The sequence below is a fragment of the Bombyx mandarina genome, chromosome 22 (genome assembly GCF_030267445.1).
Source record: "Bombyx mandarina strain Sakado chromosome 22, ASM3026744v2".
In the NCBI taxonomy this organism is placed as follows: domain Eukaryota; kingdom Metazoa; phylum Arthropoda; class Insecta; order Lepidoptera; family Bombycidae; genus Bombyx; species Bombyx mandarina.
In genome coordinates this window covers 17,340,187-17,360,775 of record NC_143228.1, presented here as the reverse complement: position 1 = coordinate 17,360,775, position 20,589 = coordinate 17,340,187, and the positions used below count along the sequence as shown (strand labels likewise).

General features: G+C 37.7%; 1 long non-coding RNA gene across 5 annotated transcripts in view; it reads right to left on the bottom strand.

Annotated features, from left to right (window-relative positions):
* The window catches only part of LOC149500406 (uncharacterized), a 45,728-nt gene that overhangs the window by 1,171 nt on the left and 23,968 nt on the right, over positions 1 to 20,589 (bottom strand). For 3 of the 5 annotated variants that reach the window (XR_016325072.1, XR_016325071.1, XR_016325074.1), the window contains one exon: positions 10,505 to 10,649. This is a non-coding gene — a long non-coding RNA (uncharacterized LOC149500406). The remainder of the gene's footprint in view (positions 1 to 10,504; positions 10,650 to 20,589) is intronic. The other 2 variants (XR_016325073.1, XR_016325075.1) reach the window with 1 other exon arrangement.

Below are 20,589 nucleotides of genomic sequence, written 5' to 3'. Positions count from 1 at the left end.
TGACAAGCAAAAATCAACATTATATCATACGTAATTTAAACACAAATTACAATAAATAAATAATAATGTGAAGATACTAAAGTTTAACTTGAGATGTATGATTTTGAGCTCACGAGTGTTGAGTTAAAGTTTTGTTTTCTTTAAAATATCTTTGAATCTGAGATAATTTCTGTAGATAACAATGAATTCGGTGATCTGTAACAAGTTCGACAAATAATAATGATTTAAGTGTATTTTGTTGATGTTTTGGCGGCTAATATTAGTTTTAACAATACTGTGTGGGTTTAAATTCTAGCTACTTATTACGAGTATATCGTCTTAGGTAAAATAGTTTTACTAGAAACCAGAACTATTAAGTAAAACAGGTGCGATTTGGTACCAGAAATAATTTTCATTAATTTAAGCCTCGATCCAGTTAATTTAAATCCACCAAATAGTCTAAATAAATTAGTAAACGCGTTTCACGTTTCAATTTACGTGTTAAAAGCTTAGTAGCAACAGATATTTAGGGCATGAAGGGTAGAGGCTACTTTCGAGTATAGTTCAATAAGCCGTTAAATGCCCAGTTTTGAAGGTTTGATGTCGCGCATCGCATTGCAAGGTGAAAGTCTCAAAGACGCGTGCCGGGTTTAATTAATTCGTAAGGACAGAATGCGTCTGCGCCGGCTTCTATTGCAAACAATCTGGCGCATGCTCAACTCAGGTGCATTATCTTTTTTGCTGCCACTTCCCCTTTGCATATATTAACATTTTGCGGTTTTTTTTATTGCTTAGATGGGTGGACGTGCTCACCTGGTGTTCACTGATTAGTGGAGCCCATAGACATCTACGACGTAAATGCACCACATATTTGAGATATAAGCTCTAGGGTCTCAATTATAGTTACAACGGCTGCCCACCTTTCAAACCGAAACGCATTACTGCTTCACGGCAGAAATAAGCAGGGTGGTGGTACCTACCCGCGCGGATTAACAAGAGGTCCTGCCACCAGTAATCTTAGTATCTTTGGCAGCTTTGATTTCGGTTCCGTTAAAACTACAGACATTAGTTGATAGACTTAGTGACGATCTCGAAGATACATATCTAGATTTATTTTATTTTATGTGTTTTAGATTAGATTGCTTGCATATCATAATAGTGTTGGGCAAACACCAGTTTCCACAGCATATAATATATTTGTAAGTTTCGAAGCCCAATCCAAGTATATTTCTAGAAGATATATGTTTACAATTAATCGAAATCAGTTTTTTCTATGAGAAACGTAGATATTGCTAATGGTAAAGATTTTGATTAAATGGTTAAATAATGATTAAACATGGTGTTTGGGTAGATTATGTTTGAAATTGATATGAAAAACTACATTTTGTGCATAAAAGTTATACCATAAGATCGTAAATAACAATGGCATATCTGAATTTTAATCAGAAGGCATGGGTTCGAAGCAACCTCATCAATTTTCAAAAATACTTTTCATTAGCCATTTGCGGTGATACTCTTAATTATTTTATTCCTTATTTCCAATTCAACTTTCGATCACTTCCTATTTTGAGTGCTGGTGGTAGGACGTACATATTGTGAGCCCAAAATGGTTGGTATACTCATGCTGTAAGTTACTATAGTAAATAAATCTTATGTTCCGGTTTTAAGTGGCAGCGAAACTATACTTTTTGACATGTAACATAATATCGTCCGGTGCATTCGTATCTAGCGATGCACCGGTGTTCGAATCCCGCAGGCGGGTACCAATTTTTCTAATGAAATACGTACTTAACAAATGCTCACGATTGACTTCCTCGGTGAAGGAATAGCATCGTGTAATAAAAATCAAACCCGCAAAATTATAATTTGCGTAATTACTGGTGGTAGGACCTCGTGTGAGTCCGCACGGGTAGGTACCATCGCCCCTCCTGTTTCTGCCGTGAAGTAGTAATGTGTTTCGGTTTGAAGAGTGGGGCATCCGTTGTAACTATACTGAGACCTTAGAACTTATATCTCAAGGTGTGTGGCGCATTTACTTTGTAGATGTCTATGGGCTCCAGTAACCACTTAACACCAGGTGGGCTGTGAGCTTGTCCACACATCTAAGCAATAAAAAAAATATATCCACCCGTAGAACATGGTAACTATAACATTGATTTTGTTGAAGCTAGGGACTAAGACAGTTCACTCGTCTGTTAAAAACAAATTATTAAAGAAGTACCTGTACATTCTTTTTGCAATGAAATTCACGTTCATCCAATTACAAGCCGTGACTGTGTTTCCAATGACGTAGGCACAATAATACAATTTTACTGTAATTACTGTTCGATGTTCGTTGATACGTGAACAGGGTGTCTCCTGCTTTACAAATGAATGACGCTTTCGATGGATTACATCCAAAAAATATTGTACACGAACAAAAGCTAATTACGCTTTCATAAAAGCGGAGACCGACAATAGACGTTGGAACAATTCCGTCTCCTGTAGGGATCGCTGGTGACGTGTTAATTACCGGATTTTTCTCACCTTTGACGATTCTGTTATATTTTTTTTGCATGCTGCGTTAGTAATGTTTTTGTGTTTTCGAATCATTTTTTTCTGTTATGATCGTTATGGATTTTTTTTGGTAATTTTTTTTTTGAGTTTTTGTTCAAAAAGGTCCTTGTGCAACTGTTGACGTGGCCTGTGTTCAGATTTTTAATAGTATGTGCAGCGGTTATTTTTAACCGCAAGCTTATAAGAATATGCCTCTATTTGAAATAAATTGTTTTTTTTATTTATTGCTTTAATGGTTTGACGAGCTCACAGCCTACCTGGTGTTAAGTGGTTACTGGAGCCCATAGACATCTACAACGTAAATGCGCCACCCACCTTGAGATATGAGTTCTAAGATCTTAGTATAGTTACAACGGCTGCCCCACCCTTCAAACCGAAACGCATTACTGCTTCACGGCAGAAAGAGGCGGGGTAGTGGTACCTACCAGTGCAGACTCACAAGACCACCAGTAATTACGCAAATTATAATTTTGAAGGCTTGATTTTTACTACACGATGTTATTCCTTCACCGTGGAAGTCAATCATGAACATTTGTTAAGTACGTAAGTACCTACGTAATGCACCGAAGTCTTATCCTTTAGGCCACGACGACATCAACCTCAACTTCTACCTTCATTATACGGTCATCATAGTAGTCATTCTTAAAAGTGCTCCCAATGAACTCAGCCAAATTGGTATCTGCGCTCGCGTCTTTTGATACAAAAAGATCGCCTTAGTCATTAAATCTCAGTTACAAAATTATCTGGAAGCATATTCAGTTCTTCACCAAAACAAATTCACAAAACAATCTTCGCCTTCGTAAATCATTTAAAGAGCGCCTTTGTCGTATTCAACGTGTCCCCTTTGTTGCCGCTGCGACACAACGTCGGGTCGCAGGCCAAAGGTCCAAGCACCAATCATTATCGTTCGATGAAACACAATGACAAAATTATAAATACCCCTGATTGCTATCGGCACGCACAGAACTACGTACCTCATTAAACTGGTATAAGTTGGTTTCATTATTCGTCAGTTTTTCAATGATGGCCACTGAAATGTTACGTTGCCGTTTCCGTATTAATTAGAACAGTCCATAGAATTACAAGTCCGTAGTTTAAAAATTACAAAAATATAGAATCTAAAGTTTTAATTTCTACTCATTTTTATAAGCTTAAAAACGAATGGACGATAAATTACGCAAGATTAAAGTATTTTATTGACTCGATAAATTACAAGAAACAGCAATACAATGAATTAAATCTTACATGGTAATGATGTGGCGTATTGTAAGACAAGGATACACACCACTTTCTTCCATTTGACTCCATACAGAGGAGGGCCGTTCGGATTGTCGATAATCCCATTCTCACGGATCGTTTGGAGCCTCTGGGTCTGCGGAGGGACTTCGGTTCCCTCTGTATTTTGTACCGTATGTTCCATGGGGAGTGCTCTGAGGAATTGTTCGAGATGATACCGGCATCTCGTTTTTACCATCGCACCGCCCGCCACCGGAGTAGAGTTCATCCATACTACCTGGAGCCACTGCGATCATCCACAGTGCGTTTCCAGAGGTCTTTTTTGCCACGTACCATCCGGCTATGGAATGAGCTCCCCTCCACGGTGTTTCCCGAGCGCTATGACATGTCCTTCTTCAAACGAGGCTTGTGGAGAGTATTAAACGGTAGGCAGCGGCTTGGCTCTGCCCCTGGCATTGCTGAAGTCCATGGGCGACGGTAACCACTCACCATCAGGTGGGCCGTATGCTCGTCTGCCTACAAGGGCAATAAAAAAAAAAAAAAAACCACCTTCCCGCCTGATAATTCATGTACAATATTTATAGCACCCTTAAATAAAGAACAAATAATCAATTGATCAGTACATAATTAATGAATTTGTTGAATTTCCAGTGAATGTCGCATAAACAATGGACAACGACAAAGGTGAGGGTCGCACGTCCGGAGTACCTACTGTGTTTTTCCTCTGTTCTTCGATTAACTACGATAAATTAACGCACGTATTATTTAACGAATTAAAAGTGATTTACAAAAATTAAAAGGTATACTGGTATAAATGTTAAACTGCTTTAAAAGAATGGTGAAGGAACACTACTACTTATCTGCTTAGTGCTGTTTGTTTCCATTATTATCATTTACATACTGTTGATTTATTATGTGTATGTAAGTAAATTAGTATATATTGTATGTAAGTATGTAAATTGGTATATAAATCAGTTAGCTATATATTTCATATTATATGTAAACGGTATATATCTGTTTATTGTACATATATATTTTCTATAATAATATATTGTCTTTAGTAAACCGCAACATACCTGCTATATTTTTATATTTTCCAGAATTTCTGTAAATTAAACGGTTGTCTGGAAGAGATCGCTTTTAGCGATAAGACCGCCTATTGTACAAATGTATCTGCTTTTTGACTGTTTTTCGAAAGTAAATTGTGTTTTGGTGTGCAATGAAGTGTAGTTCTCTCTCTCTCTCTCTATACCGCAAGCTCAAGCAGACACTGGATTTTTTCATTTTCAATTTATCAGAGAAACACGTAGGCATGTTGATGCTTAAATAATTTATACTATTATAAATTACTTCCCTAATGCTAGTAGACTTTGTTATTGTCTTTATAGGCAGACGAGCACACGGCCCATCTGATGGTAAGTGGTTACCGTTTCTCATGGAAGTCAGTAATGCCAGGGGCAGAACCAAGCCGTTGCTTACAAATGTAGCCTAATGTAGGTAGCGGCCGAGAGATCTTACGATAATAACAATATTTGCAGTTATTAATCAGAAAATACTGTGAAATTAATGACTCGCAGTATGCTTTACTGGGTGCTCGCATATCCTCCATTCTCCTTATTTCTGTCGCGCGCGTTTTTCCTACTAATGGCGTTAGCCTTGAGACGCTATATCCGCTTCTTCTTGACGTGTAGGTAAGCTCACGGGGCTCAAACCGGGTATGTTGCTAACACTGGCCCTAGCAAGAGCAATGCTTCTCAGAATCTACCACCGGATCAGAAACGCGACCCACTCAGAAGATCTTTAGGCTTTTTTGAGACAGAGAAGAAGAAATCGCTAAAAATATATGATGTACCACTAAAGAGCAACTAAAGGACACCATTGCAAGTCAGTAGTATTTTCTTGATAAGCTTGCCAATTATTCTCTTGCCGAGTGGTTGTGAATTCATAAGAAGAAGTGTGAAGTAAGACATTTAATAGGACTGATTAGAAGAAATATAGTTGATAGTTCGAATCAACTTCGTGTACGATATTGTCAATAAATTATTCGCTTTTTTTTATGACTTAGATGGGTGGACGGGCTTACAGCCCTTCTGGTGCTAAGTGGTTACTGGGGCCCATAGACATCTACAACGTAAATGCGCTATCCACCTAAAAGTTCAAAGTTCGCTTCAAAAGTTACTTTATGAAATTATATGGTAATATCTAGGAAACAAAATATTCATTGCGCCACACATTCATAAATTGTTTACAAACCGGAAAAGTATAAAGACACTCTGATTATGTAAAACCGAACCGAATTCAACGACTTTTTTGACATTCCACCTCGTTATTAGATTGACATTATTTTGTCCCCAAAATACTATTGACACGACGACAATAGGCGCGGAGGAGGCGCTCGGGGACCCAAACCAAACAAAAATCAAAAAACCGGATTTCCAAAATACCGTTCCGTCGCATCAGAAAAATCGGTTTTCGATTTCTATCGGATTGTTTGTTTTTTGTCGGCATTGTTGGCCGAGGCGACACGAGTAGTGGCACAACCATTTTTGCAATGTCTATCCCATTGTGTCCGGGCAGAATGACATTTGATGAACGAGCGACAGTGAGCCCCCGGCGTCAGCCAACAGAACCGAACGTCTGTGAGGTCAGGCATTTCGAGAAACTCCAGACAATCTTTAGGGATGCGACAAAAAGAACTAAACGATATTATTCGACGATCGGTTTATAAATTCGAGTATAAAATCACCGGGGGCTACGCAACGGTATTCCTGTTATCATATTGGATCCCGTCATCTTGGTCTAAATTACTTTTTGTGGTGTGTAAAGGGAACGGAACGTTTTCGGTCAAACAACGCTTCGAGCAACGTTCGACCGACTTTTGTTTTAGGGTCCCGTCAACCCTTGCCTTACCTGAACCACTTTTGTTCGTTTATGGCTTGTTGCGTTATTGTTATTAGTCGCGTTCATTCATACACCTGAGCAATAGCAGCCAGCGCCGGTCATTAAATAAAATAATTAGTGGCTTCTTGTGATGTACTTGCTCTCGTACAATTATCTGTCATCAATTCATCATAGTTCCCATTACGTGCGTGATCATCAAACTGTGAATTATTGTTTTTTGCTGGTGAACGCTTCAAGTGTCTGCTGCTACTGTGGGCACGCAAACATTTCTAAAACGCTATGCGAGTTGCTCTTTAATTTAGAGGTCTAATTGGATCTTGGAAAAATTTGCGAGGTCCTAATTAAAGCAGAGATTGGATCTAAATCTCAAATAAATAGTGTCAATGACGCAAGGCTATCAAATAGCACTGATACATTCTCGTGCAAAAAGCTTACGGCTCTGGACGCTCGGCTTGCCAATTATGCGGTGCGCACGCGCCTCCAAAAAAACCATCACCGGGCCATTCGAACCATTTTTTAAAAGCCCCCAACTTAAATAATAATGCAGTAACACGCGAGAATATTCGCAAAATGCGATCCTTGAATTTCATTTTTCGAATTCCTTTCGTTTCGAGTCTCGGTTTTGTTTTTTGTCTATTGTCTGTTGTTCGCCTTTACGTTTGTTTCAGCGGTTCCGCTTTGAGCAAAGTTATGTTTCGCGTTTTATTCATTTCGGTTGGTTCGTTCTTATTGCTTTCGTGTATTTTGACTCCCGATCCTGCGGACAGAATGGAAAGCAGTCGACGTCGCCCCAAACACGTCATTTCGAATCCTCCTGATCCACTCATCACCGGTCATCGTCGAACCCGTCGTTTGCGATGAAGGCTCGATGAGTAAATTAACCCTCAGATACAGCTCACTGAGTTTCTCGCCGGATCTTCTCAGTGGATCGCGTTTCCGATCCACTGGTAGATTCTGGGAAGCACTGCTCTTGCTAGTGTTCATGTTAGCAACGTCATCAGGTTTGAGCCCCGTGAGCTCACCTACTAGTTAAGGTTACGCTGAATAGCCTCTCAAGGCTCTCAGCTTAGGTAGGAAAAAGAAAAAAAAGTATTTTGAATTAAAATGAAACGATGGGTTAATTGGTTTCCGTCCTGTACCGTCGGAGCCGCTGTCAGGGTCTCCGGTTTGCACCTCAACTCAGCGTAAAGGAATGCGAAATCCGCCGGCGAAGTGCACTCCGGCCGAGCTTTTAATAACGCAGTCATGTAGCTATAATGAAGTGCCCAAAGTTTTTGTGGCCGCGTACGATTAGCCGCCCGCGGCGAATCGAGCTCTCCTCGCGTCCCTATCATTACTAAAACGATCCTAATAATATAATAGTCCTGTCACACAGCCCTTTGAAGGAAAAAGATATTTAAACGACAATTTTCTCGAAGGGCCATTACAAAATGACTGCATTTGGCAGTTTATAAAATGTGATAGTTTCGTTTTTATTAACGTTATTTTTTCTCGTTTATTTCGTGAGCTTTTGAACTTTAATTTGGAAATTGTGATTATTTTTAGTTTTTTTTTGTGTAAGTGTTCGGGATTAGTGGGGGGGAGTCGTCAGCGTCGTTGAGGCAAATAGCACATTTATATTGTTCATTACGGTGCCCTGAAGGTGAGAGATGTTGGCGCTGTCCACTCTCCGGGGGGTGATGAGCTTCAGGGTTGACTCCTGTGTCCTCTCCCACATAATATAATCTTATATCTTTAAACGAGCAATTCTTGTATATGAATATATATGTATATATAATCTGATTCTCGGAAACGGCTCTAACGATTTTCATAAAATTTAGTATACCTACATAGCATAAATCGATCTAACTACGATTTATTTTTAGAAAAGGTTGTTTTATTCGTTTTTTCAATAATCAACTTTATCGATAAATTCGATTTTTTCTTTAAATAACCAGTTAATTTTTTTTTTTATTCTGTCGGTAAGATCGAAAAATATTATTCATATTTCACCATTTCATCAATATGTAATTCGTATTTAAATATAATTTCCAAAAAAACACCATTTATCAAAAAAAAACCGAGCAAGGCTCGGTCATTTGGTAGTATTAATAAGTGCACATCGATTGACCAAAATCGAAGCTATCATAAAATCTATCTATATAGAAGCTATCACATACAAGAAATACAGACAAAAAAGCTTTTATATTATCTTCATCAGTATAAAGCGAAACCAATGCTAAACACATTTAAATTTAATTTACGATATCTGTATCAAGAGTTTCCTTCTCAAAATCGACCACTAAATCAAACAAATTTGTATATAACCATGTTTATAATAGTAATTTAGAATCGATGCATAACATTTGAAACTTGTCCAGTTCTATCTTGTTAATGTACTCATAGTATAAAATATATGATTCTCCGAACGACACCTGTTGCCACAACTGTAGTTCTTAATATCTAACCAATATAAATTTGTATCTTATGAAATAAAGAAATCTGTGATGCTCTTAAAATTTATAAACAAATACACAATTCATTGTTATTTTTCACATTTACGTTTTTCCGAATGTTTTAAACTAAGCGTATCGCTCCAACTTTATATACATTTTTTTTTATTGCCCTTATAGGCAGACGAGCATACGGCCCACCTGATGGTGAGTGGTTACCGTCGCCCATGGACTTCAGCAATGCTAGGGGCAGAGCCAAGCCGCTGCCTACCGTTAAATATACGGCATTATACTATAATAACATTAGATAATAATTTGTTAACCGAGGACATTAAAACTCTACGCATCTAAAATTACATACGGTATACAAACACAACATTTAGTATGTAAAAAGAGATGTACTCATCGTGATGTTAATATGAATTTTTATATTATGTTTATTAAATACTTACGATACAATTATTTATTATTATTTGTCTATTACTATCTGTATTCAGTATTGTACAAAAATATTTTAGTCATTCACAAAACAAACAAGGGTCTTTTCGTGATAAAAATTGGCTCAAATACTAATAATACAGACAGAGACAGACAGAGAGAGACAGAGATAACACAGACTCACAATTTTACTTTTTTTTACCAACTCAAACACAGTAATAACATTTTTAATTTACTGTTGGACGTAGTTGTTCATAACCAGAACACCTCTTGACAAAAACGGAAGTACAAGAAATAAATGCTTTACTTATAGTAGTGGTAAAACTTGCATCAGCTACATTCGTATGTGAAGGGTGGAATAGTATAGAATGAAAAAGTCGGTTTGGCGATTTCCGTTACCTTAGATCATCTAAGATTCTTTCATACATGTATCTCAGATCTTATCAGACAAGCTCACTCATCAATGTAGGATTGGTAACAACGGAACCTATGAAAAGAGTGTGGAACGGAGCGTTAAGATATGAGTAAGAGAAAAAGGTAAGAAAGGGAAAAGATAATCACGGACAGAATGACAGAGAAAAGCAAGATGGCGTACACGATTGAATAAGAAAGGCGTAAAAAGGTACCAGATAATTTTTGGAACGAAGTTTCTTATGGGATGATACGGAGGGGTACCCTAACCGGGAAAAAACGTCCGTAACGTAAGATTTTCATTATTTATGTATAGTCTCAGTATGATGGCTATACAGTGTCTAACGTGATGACGGCTATTATTATTCATTATTAAAACACCTACAGAAGATTTGGGAAAAAAACAATAAAAGCACAACAGCGGAATAGTCTTAAAATAATGCGCCACGAACCCGATTCTACGTCAATATTTAATGGGAATACGAAATTTCATAGAGACCGCACTAAATCTGCGCCGACACTGACCACTAGTTATCTTAATAAGTACTTACCGTTCAGGTGTTAGGAGCAGCCCTGCAAGGATCGGAAGCACCAGGGGTCCGGCGCACGTCTCAAAGCGTTGATTTGTGCCCGGACACCCGCCGACTGTATTTGTAGTGCGCGTGGGCAGCACGACACGCGACGACACCGTTCCTGCTAAGATAATCGGCCGGTACAAGGATGGCTTGAGGTTGCTCAAATCTTTTTTTTTTTTGAGGTTGCTTTATTGTTGTTGCATAGTTGGGTTGCCGAGCTCACAGCCCACCTGGTGTTAAGTGGTTACTGGAGCCCATAGACATCTACAACGTAAATGCGCCACCCACCTTGAGATATAAGTTCTAAGGTCTCAGTATAGTTACAACGGCTGCCCCACCCTTCAAACCGAAACGCATTACTGCTTCACGGCAGAAATAGGCAGGGTGGTGGTACCTACCCGTGCGAACTCACACGACGTCCTACCACCAGTAAATCTGCCCTAACACTACTAACTGAACCTTTGTTATTCTTTATTGCTGTAAGCACTGACGTCAATAGAGCCCTTTGGCACAATGTGGTTCCCATCACGCATCTTGGAACATGAAGTTGAAATATCAATTACATTGTAAACCTAATGGACGTTCTACCCTTGAAATTGGCAATGAAATATCGTACTCCTGAGGATTCCACCGTCCTCATGCCACAAATCATGCTTTCCAATACGAATAGGAGGATTTGCAATGATTTCAACGCTATACAGACTTTGACCTCAAATAATGAGGCTTCAATGACCGGATAAAGCCAATTGCTCAACAACAAAAAGTCGTGGCATATAAAGTAAATTCCTAATAGTCTCTGAGCTTCTCGTACGTTTCCATAGTTTTTAATGAAAAAAAACACACAGTAGGCTCATTGCTCATGCTCATTGCAGATATTCATGAGCCACGGTGATCACTTACCATCAGGTGGGCCATAAACTCGTTTGCCTACAAAGGCAACAAAATAATTTGCTTACAAAATATAATCTTAATAAGCACAGAATATAGAAAGATATAAGAATATATCGATTCTTTGTAGAACACAGAAAACTAGAATAAAATGATTTAAAAATAAATAAAAATGTATTCAAAACTTCGATCAGAAAGTTATAATACACGAAAATAGAGATGGGCTAATATTATTATCTAACTACGATGCATTTCTTAGATTTATAGCTTTCTTGCAGCTACGACTTTAAATGTTTTTTATGACATAAATATTATAAAGATGAGAGCAACTCTCTCTATTACGTTTTCGCGTACAAATCGCTAAGCCGATTCTGACAAAATCCGGTATGAAAATAATATGAATCCTGGAGAAGAATATAGGCTACCCATCATCCTATTGCTGAGCATGGATCTACACCCACACGATTATTAAAATACTAACGACCCACCCTCGCTTCGCTTCGCAAACTGTAATTTATTATTGATTTCTCCACTATGGATGTTATTATACATATGAATCTTACTCCTCAATCACTCTATCTATTAAAAAAAACCGCATCAAAATCCGTTGAGTAGTTTTAAATATTTATGCATATATAGGGATATAGGGACAGAGAAAGCGACTTTGTTTTATACTATGTAGTGATAGTCGCGCAGACGAACCTGCAGCCGTAAGCTAGTAGAACAATATAATGGTCATGTGCGAAGTGCGCTTTATCATGCAGATAAACACACCGCAATATTCAAAATAAACCAGTAGAATGTAAACTTCAAACCGTTAAACGGAATACAACGAGTTGTAGTCTGATATCTAGGACAATCGAGTAAACAGTAGCTCTTAGGCCCTAAATATTCAATTTCAATCTGATCTTTTGTATTGCACCGATTTTATCTATTCCAATACTCGGCTACAATCGATAAATCACTAATAATTCCTACGCTCGATCGAATCAAAGTTCGGTTTGAACTTCCAGTGCGTATTAGAATTATAAAGCATTGTCCGGTACTCGAGGCTGTAAAGTGTTTAATTAATCACTTGACAGCTCCGATAAATTGACGACAATGATCGGTCGGAATCTTAATGTGACCGACAACGCGGACCATACGTGAGTGAAAACATTAACCGAGTTTCTTTCTTGTATCAACGAAGAGGTATTTTCAAATCTAAACGAGCCGAAATTAGAAGGCTGAGACAACTTTGAAACCGGTCAACATAAAATTGGAAACCAACTGTAGTCTCTGGGTTGCGCAAGAGTCGATTGACCAGTTTAGCGCGGGCCGGCGCGTGGGATCTATGGCTCTGCTCTCTGTCCCGACAACGAAACGGCGGCAGGTAACCTCCTCGGGCTGGACTTACGTCCTTTCACCTCACCAGCTCATTTATTTAGACTGTCACTTTATTGCGGCGGATTAAGAATCTCGTTGACATAAATTATTATGCGTATGCCGCTTGAAATATGGTCAGTTACTGAAAGGCAAGCCCGTAGCTTAGATAGCCGCGGTCCGTGCTTTACTGCGCACTGCGCACGTCTCCCCTCGTGTTTGTTTATAGCGTTTTGTTTAACATATCAACAAGTGCTCCGCGCTTAGCATAATCACGCATGAATTTGGTTACGTTATCGGCAAACTCAGTGTTTCCTCTCGGTACTTTATTGGCACCGATGCGACGTTCCGTGTAAATTTTCTTATCAATCATCAAATGCCTCGCCGCAATATTATCTCGAGTCAATTAAGGACTCGGTTCTCGTAACGACTTTTTGAAGATTTAATTTTGTTAACAAAATGTTGCGGCAATCCGCTTCGGACATATGAAATAATCGTATATAACAAATTTAATATGGTATTTAGAACTTAATTTGACATCGTTTCGGAGACGACACACACAGACGTCCATTAAGTCAGGATTATTGTCTGCTTTACGTTCGACGGGACGACCTTTCACTTCAAGATTAAGTAGCTATTTTTTAGCGGTTAAGTAACTTTTTTACGATTCCCGTGTAGGTTTATTTATCTATGATGGCTTTGGCATCGTTTCTTGCATCCAAAATGCTCCATTACATATGTTTTCCATTAAAAATCACACTAAGTAAAGACTATGACTGTGGTTATTAGTTACTGTTCCACTTACAGTTATTGGGGCGGTAATTGAAATCACAGCCATAGATAAGACTCGCTATACCTGTTTTTGCTGTTTAAAGTTACGAGACTAAGGTCAACAATTCAAATACCTTTTTCCATCACGTAAGGCCCATACTACCGCCATTTAGATCTAGCTATGTATCTTATCTGTAGACCGTCTCAAATGCATCTTTTTGAAAATAACTCGACATCCTCTTCTTATTCCTGACCTTATGCTCCTATGTGGGGACGGCAAAGCATGTCCTATTTTTCCATTCCATCCTATTATCCTTCTCCTCCTATTTCCCTTCTCACGCAAATCCTCTTTCACCCAGTCCATCTAAGTCTTTTAGAATGCCCCTCCTTTTTTATTTATTGCTTAGATGGTTGGACGAGCTCACGGCCCACCTGGTGTTAAGTGGTTATTGGAGCCCATAGACATCTACAACGTAAACGCGCCACCCACCTTGAGATACACGTTCTAAGGTGACAGCATAGTTAAAACGGCTGCCCCGCCCTTCAAACTGAAACGCATTACTGCTTCACGGCAGAAATAGGCAGGGCGGCGGTATCTACCCGTACGGACTCACAAAAGGTCCTACCACCAGTCCTCTCGTCTTAATGTTTTTTTGTTTGATGATGAACTACATTAGTATTCGTTCATTAGTTTTAAAGTTAGAAAACAAAACGCATAAAAACACACACGAATCGCGATTTTGTTTTGAACAATTTAAAGACGAATAAAACTGCTTTCTTATCGCTTAAAATTACAATTAGATCATTCGATCCTCTTTGTATCAGTAGGCTTAGTGCGAGTTTCAAAAATCGAATCGAATGACTCGCATCGAGTGTACGCTCTTCACGGTGAAACGTGCGGAGCTCTGAGTGCGAGTTACTCGATTTGCAGGACGTTTATTCATCTTTAGAAGCAATAATTTTTTCTTTTATATTGGTAGCATGCAAGTTTTTTTTTAAGGCGTTTAATTGAAATGCCAAGCTTTCTAACGATATTTATAATTAGTCGGGTAATGGGTAATGTACCTGTGCTTAGTGCGAGTTTTTTTAATTACTCAGTCGATGTTAATGTTATGTTTAATTTGTGTGAGTTTGTATCAGTGCCACCTAGTGGTAAGCTTATGAATCTCATTTTGTGGGAGAGAGAAGGTTTGTTTATGTTGCTGTCTCATGTATCGAATAGCTTTACCGAAGTGAGCCTCTCGATTATTGTATGTGCGAGTGCGAGTTACAAATTAATGGATTTTGAGAGTATTTCTTCACTTTCAAGCAAGTTAAGTAGTCACTAAAAATTTTGCCGTGAAACCAATACAATATCAAGATTTTTTCTTTCGTTTTTAATAATAATGTTGTTTTTTAAGGTTTTATCTATTCTAATGGTTTATACACATATATTTTTTCGGTTAGAAATTTTTATAGACGTCTAGCTAGTTGTAAATACATATTAATTCTTTGCTTTTTCATTTAATTCTTATTAAATCATTGCTTTTTTTTAAAGAGTTGTTTGATGAGAGAGAGAGAGCGAGATAGAGTTGTTTTTTTTTTTATTGCTTAATTGGATGGACGAGCTCACAGCCCACCTGATGTTAAGTGGTTACTGGAGCCCATAGACATCTACAACGTAAATGCGCCACCCACCTCGACATATAAGTTCTAAGGTCTCAGTATAGTTACAACGGCTACCCCACCCTTCGAACCGAAACGCATTATTGCTTCACGGCGGAAATAGGCGGGGTGGTGGTACCTACCCGTGTGGACTCCCAAGAGGTCCTACCACCAGTGAAAGAGTATTCTTTATTGTACACAAAATGAATAAATATTGTGAAACATTTTTTCTTGGTCTTATCGCTAAGAGTGATCTCTTCCAGACAACCATTAGATGGGCAAGAATAATTTCGAAATGAATTGCACACTGTGTATCTATCTATTATAGAAATATATACACACACGCACATACACACGCGCACACACACACACACGCGCGCAATATACATATTTACAGGTACATACGTACAGATTTATATTTATAAATTATATAGAAATTTGAACAATGTAATAATAATTTTGCTTCTTTACACATTTATAAATAAGGATGGATGCTCGTAATAATTTTAGTATATTTGGGCCACCTAATGAAGATCATCAACACTATTACCGTAAATACAATCATTTTATAAACGTTCAACGGGTAAAAGATTAAACCTATGTAAAACATAATTTCTTTAATTAAAAAAAGCTGAAATAATTACCTATTCCAAGATTAATTATGTTAAGTATGTCTAAATATGTAATTACAATTAAATAAATTCTATAATAAACTTCTAATTCTAATACTTCTATTAAAGTTACAAAAAAAATATGTTTATGCTGGGCAGTTTTCGTGTATTTTAAAGGTTACGCCATTACGGCAAAGTTTGTTTACGAAATTGCACCCTTAGAATGGAAGTGGTATAACTAAAAAATTTAAGATTAGTTTTATATTTCAAAACACTTATGTATTATTATTAAGAACCTACATTTTAAGTAGGTAATACGTGCAGCAAAAATGTTGGACTCCTTTTTACGAAAATTGCGCGGACGGAGAAGTATGAAATTTCCCACACTCATAGAGAATATAGAGAAGTAGTGCAGATTGCTAATTTTTTTTTTATTGTGCATAAACAATAAAAAAATAAACTAAATGAATAAAAAAACCTTACACACATTACCATGTATTTGACACACACACACACACACACACACACACATGCATTTATACTTTTTTTGTTTATTGATTTATCAATCTGTGGTCAAATTGAGAATAGATTAATATTTTTTGTCTTTAATATTATTTTTCTATAATGTAGCCTTGGCGACATAGAGCAATGATTATTATAGAAATGATGATAATAGAAAGGTGACAATAGAACTATAATAATGTTCAAACTTAAAATTTAAATAAATTATGGTCAAATTTCGACCACTGGACTACCATTAGTAGATAATAATAAAATCATTTATTGCCTTTCACACAGATTTAGATTATTACAGGCAGCCTACAAGGAAATAACAAAAAAACAAAATACTATTATATCATTTCTGGCAAGCAGCTCAACATTTGCACTTGTATATTATTAATAGGAATTTTATTAAGAATATTGACAATTTATGAGGAATTTGACAAGTACGGATTAGTTATAGATATATGTAGTTACATATTGTATATTAAATTAGTTTTATAAGTGCAATAAAAAATAATTTAAATGATAAAATGATAAAGCCATACCTTTTTCCAATGTGACGATTAGAGGGTATCCTATTATTCTTTTCTATATTATTCTATCAGCTTATAAAATTAAACAGTCTCTTTTAGTCTAGAAAAGGACAAAGTACTCTTTCTGTCTTTTTCAAATAAAATGGCATGCCTTAAAGTGTTTAAACCGAAAAACTAAAAAAATACAATTATTGTATTACAATATTGAAGTTTACCAGAAACTAAGAATTTTGGGTTGAGCCACTTTAATTCTAAAGGTACAAAATAGTATTGAACACGTGACATTACCCGAATAATTTTGAAAGTATTGGTTCCCATTAAAATGCTGTTAAAATGCGTTGTATTTCATTTAGACGGTCTAATGCCAAAACATCACGTGCTACCAATATACGAGAAATAATATTATTGCTGCTCTCGGTGAATAAACGCCCTGCGAAGCGAGTGGCATATCTCAACTCACACTCACAATTCTTCATTTTTCACCGTATAGAACGTAAACTCGATTTGATTTTGATTTATTCATTTACAATTGAACAACTAGGAAAAAAAGATGAAAAGATATTTTGGAGGGACCGCGAGGAGCTAAATTGTGTGAATTGTTTTATTTTGTCTATTTAATGTTTCTTAGTTAAAGCGTATTTAATATTTCTTCGTGTATAAGTGTAATTTTGAGACCGTCCTGGCCTAAAGGTTAAGGCGTCCGGTGTATTCGTATCTTGCAATGCACCGGTGTTCTAATCCCGCCGGCGGGTTTCAATTTTTCTAATGAAATACGTACTTATCAAATGTTTACGATTGACTTTCACTGTAAAGGAATAGCATCATGTAATAAAAATCAAACCCGCAAAATTAATTTTTGTAATTACTGGTGGTAGGACGTCTTGTGAGTCCGCACGGGTAGGTATCACCACCCTGCCTATTTTTGCCGTGAAGCAGTAATGCGTTTCGGTTTGAAGGGTGGGACAACCGTTGTAACTATACTGAGACCTTAGAACTAATATCTCAAGGTGGGAGGCGGCATTTGCGTTGTAGATGTCTATGGGCTCCGGTAACCACTTAAGATTAGGTGGGCCGGGAGCTCGTCCACCCATCTGTGCAATAACAAAGTAACGTGGGTTTATTAACTGCTTAGTACCTGTGAAAGTGCGAAAATTTAAAAAAATTAAACAAAACCGCTGGACGTAGCTTCTCGAAGTCTTCGAAAAGGTCCACTGAAAAAAATCTCAGTATATAATCAGCATTTTGCAGAGATTATATTTTATCCCATATTATCTGATCTCATTTCATTTCATTCCATGCCAATTGATTAATGCTTAAAATTAATCAAATCCATTTCACTCCATATTATCATTTTTCATAAAAAAAGATTAGGCTCTATGGCATGATATTTTTGCCTCTCTAGTTGGAAAAATAAAACTACTAAAGAAATACTCGATCGAAACGTTAAAATCCACTAATTTGTAACACGCACTCGCACAAATGTCATTCGTAGTACTCATTTCGGTAAAATTACTCGGTTACGAGTTCACAACGTTAATATGAACTCGCACTCACAAAATAACACCGAGTACGTTTGCCGCTAGGGGCGCTGTTCCAATTGCATACAAATTTGAGCAAACTGGCTCGCTAGTGAGAACGTTACAAAACTCGCACTAAGCACACAGGTCTCAACGAATACCCGCTATACCGTAAACGCAATTATGTTTTTTATAACACGAAGCATGAAAGGGTGGCAGACCATCCACCTATATTGATGGCGTGTATTTATCATAGACGGTTTAAGGACACCTGCTGTTCAGAGGGCAAAGACTCTCGGTCAAATTAATACGCCTCTAAAGGTCCACGGATCGACTCGACGCGGCTAACGTTTTATTTGTTCTATGTTCGTGTTGGATTGATGATTCTGAAATTGATTTTTAAATGACCTCTTTAGGAATTCCGTTTTGAAATCAATTTCACTGCTTCGTGGTTAAGTTATTGAACGAAATAAGGCGACAATTGAGTGACTTAGATGTTACGCCGATTGCGCGAGTAGACAAAGCAAGGGTGTTTAAATATTTGTAATGTTTTTAAGCTATTGCGTAGCTTCTATCGCGGGCCTTGAACGCGGCGACTGAATCAAGAAATTCCGTAACGAAAATAACCTGACACTCCCACTACGCCTACTATGTAGCTCGCGTTCAACACATTCACACGTTGCGCTGGTGTAGTGTTAGTGAATAAGCGCGCGGTGTGACGTCGCACTGCATGAGCATCATGAAAAGTCTGCCCATCTCTCTCTCACGCGATCTAGCTTATGAGTGTGAAGGGGACAGTTAATGTTTTGCTTTTGTTAATGTTTATAAATATAGCGTAGTCTTATTTTTATTAGTGTTTTAATATTAAATTATTATTGTCTAATTGTAATTGCATAAGTTGATAAAAAATGCTTTGCATTATCTTTACCGCGGCAGTCCCCGAGTGCCACACGTCTTTTTTTTTTAGGCAGGGCAGTTTTTATGTATTATGGTGGCTAATCAACGGACTTAAGCATGTTCCGTTACAATATGTCGTCGTCCAAAGTCGATGCGATTGTGCCGGAGTACAATTTTTTTTTTATTGCTTAGATGGGTGGACGTACTGGAGCCCATAGACATCTACAACGTAAATGCGACACCCACCTTGAGATATAAGTTCTAAGATCTCAGTATAGTTACAACGGCTGCCCCACCCTTCAAACCGAAACGCATTACTGCTTCACGGCAGAAATAGGCAGGGTGGTGGTACCTACCCCTGCGGACTCACAAGAGGTCCTACCACCTGTAAAAGTCAAATCCGTCTGATACTATTTATTCTAAAAAAATACGTACTTAGCATGTCTTAACGAATGCCTTCCTCAACGAAGGAATAATATCGTGTAATTTAAATATAATTTGCGTAATTACTGGACGAACTGCAATCCCACACGCGTAGGCACCACCATCCTGCCTATTTCTGTCGCCTTCAGGGTTGAAGGGCCTAACTCATGCATCAGCCCGCTGTGTTTCTCGCCAGATCTTCTCAGCGGATCGCGATTCCGATCCGGTAGTAGATTCATTCGCGAAGCAATTGCTTTTGAGTTGTTAGGTCTCCTTCGGAGGTGCTTGGGCAGCTGTTAGCAAATCCCACCCCTCCTGGCTGAGCCTTTGCTCGCCCACCTGTCCTGGTGAAACTGGAAAGGCCACCAGTAATCTTTCAATCATAAAAAAAAGGTTAAAGAATCAGACAGCCCTTATACTAAGCAATTAAGTCTAGACTTTACGTCTCAAAGTGGACGTTCGCATTGTCATCTCTATAAACTCCAATAACCATTTACTACCCGGCGGGCCGTGAACTCGTTCAGTCGTCAAGGTAATAAGCAAATTTGTACATGAACTCCGAAAACTATCAACCTCTCTAAGTAGCCTCAAATCAGCAATATGTTCACATATCGAGAGGTGAAAGGCTATTATTGGTTTAAACGACAGTTTTGCAACTTTACAAGAGTCATTTAAAGTTTAAAATTGGGAAAAAATATCATCAGAAAAAAAAATTCAGTTATTTGAATGTATTAAACTTAATTGAAGTTCAATTAAAAACATCGAACTGTTGATGCTAGTACCAAATAAAACGCATCTTTAATTACAAAGATAAATGTCGCGTAATATCCGAAATAGTATTTTACCCCTCGATATTATATTAAAAAGGACTCATTGTTTGTCGCTTTAAAATCCAATTTCCCATACAGCGA